Source organism: Oculina patagonica, chromosome 4, assembly GCF_052425735.1.
Source record: "Oculina patagonica isolate OP01 chromosome 4, crgOcupat, whole genome shotgun sequence".
In the NCBI taxonomy this organism is placed as follows: Eukaryota; Metazoa; Cnidaria; class Anthozoa; order Scleractinia; family Oculinidae; genus Oculina; species Oculina patagonica.
Genome location: NC_135761.1, coordinates 1364138 through 1366442, shown reverse-complemented (window position 1 = coordinate 1366442; position 2305 = coordinate 1364138).

Genomic DNA, 2305 nt, shown 5'->3' with positions numbered 1-2305 from the left:
AGGTTTCAGTACATGATATTGGCAACGGTATTAAAAATGCATCTTGGATGTAATAGCAATTCAAAAAGTTGAAACTAAATTGTTTTTTTGTCGCAGCTTTCTGTATGTGTAATGGAATCGATAACATATTTACAAATTAAACACCAAACGCATTGAGTCATAACTAGCGGCCCTTGTTGTTTTCCTTTTCAGCTTCATTTGTCACGCCCTTTGGGTTGCGCATTGTCCTTTCATTAGTTTTCGGTATTGTTCTTTCGTTGGGTAATTGTTTAATAACATTATCTAGAGAACGGATAAATTAAATGCGTAGAAGGGGGAGAGGAGATAGAGGGAGAATCTTAAAAAAGAAGGAGAGATAAAAAGGGGAGAAACTTACAAAAAAGGGGAAAAAAGAAATAAACAAAAGGTTTAATGAGCACAAGGAAAATAGCTGCGCACGTACTTTATAACTCTCGGCAAAATTTTTTGCCGTCTTCTGAAAAACAACGAACACGAAACGACTAAATCCTGCGTATTTTAGATTCGACCGCAAATTTTTTGATTTTTTTGTTTGGAACTAAATATCACTTTTTTATTATTATTTCGATTTCACAAATTAACGAATGCATTTTTCAGTGTTTTGGTTCACCATCACGCACTCACAGCTGGGGCATCATTGACCGCTGCTCACGCCGGAACAGCTTTGCAAAATCCTTTTTCGAATTTACCCCCAAAACGAAAAAAAACAAATCCGTGAAATCCAAGTTTGGATTTTTTAATTGAAATCGACCTCAGAGAAGGATTTCGGTAAGTCAAAATCCGTTTTTGGATTTTGTCTTTCATTAAGAAATCCGAGATCCGGATTTCAAAATCCAAATCCGGATCTCCCAGTCAAAAGCACCCTTTATGAAAACAGACTATGACGTAGTACTGGTGGCTGATCAGGACGCACTTTCTTTGACATGAGTCACCGAAACAGCATAGCCTTTAGTCCTCAAAGGCGAGAAGGTTGACAACAAAACGACAATTTCCCGTTTGACGTATTCACCACACGTCGCACACACATCCCTAAGACTTAGATAAACCATTTTTAACATAACGACTAAATTGAAAGGAAAGTTAGTGAAATTTAATTAACCAACAGTAGGGTTAACCGTACAAATCCAAGCGACAGTCCACCACGTGTGCACACGCATTAAATCGAGGTTGATAACATGAAAGCAAGGTATTTTGGTAACCCGAAGATTTCCTCTGGTATACGACACCCTGTATGTGCACAGGACACCACACGAAATAAGAAATGCGTTCTCCTTCGTCGAACGAAAAAAGAGGAAAGAGAAAGAATACACTTAGAAAAGGAAATGAAAAGAGAAAATTAGAGAAAGGAGAACTCAGAAAAAGGAATGAAAAAGAAAGGAAGTGAAATGGAAAGATGAAAAGGGGAAAGAGAAAGCAGGAACTTTAAAATGAAATGAAGAGAAAAGAAAAGAGAAGAGCAGAACGAGAAAAAATGGAAAAAAAGGAAAGAAAGAAAACAGCCGCAACAAAGAACAGAATAAAAAAAAACAGAATTAATTTTTTAGCGGAATACAAGAAAAGATATACTAGTTATGAACGCTTTCGAGTGGTATACATACTAGTTATGCAACGCTTTCGAGTGGTATACTATGAAATATCCCACGAGTCACTTGTATTTTCTCGGTATACACACGAGCCTTTAGGCGAGTGTGTATACCAAGAAAATACAAGTGACAAGTGGGATATTCCATAGTATACCACGAGAAAGTGTTGTGTAACTATTTTATACCATGCCATAGAAAATACGCTCACTAAATTTCGTCGAGAATACAATCGCAGCGCACGATGGGAAGGTTGGGTTGAATACCGTCGAATATACAACGGCTTTTCTGTATTCTGATTGGCTGTATTTTCTATGGCATGGTATAAAACGTATTATTGTTGTCTCTAAGGGTGAGATTAACCGCCGCGTCGCCCTGTCCCGAAAGGGGTTATCTAAAAGTTATACTCAGTTTCTGACGGCGTATTTCGGGGCTTGTTGTTTGGTTGGTTTTCCCTTCCTGGCAATTATATGTAATATTAGAGGCTGCCTTTATGAATTTTTTTCGGGGTCCTAGTTAACTCTTGAAATTGAATTTTTTTTCAAGTTGCCACTATACCGTGAAATTTTGGGCAGAAGTTATAAAATGGATGGGACAGCAGAATATTAAAATAAAATCCCTTAGTCTTAAAGATATAATGTTAGGTATAACAGATGAAAAGAACTTGTTTACCAAACATATTTTATTAATTGCAAAAAGACATATAT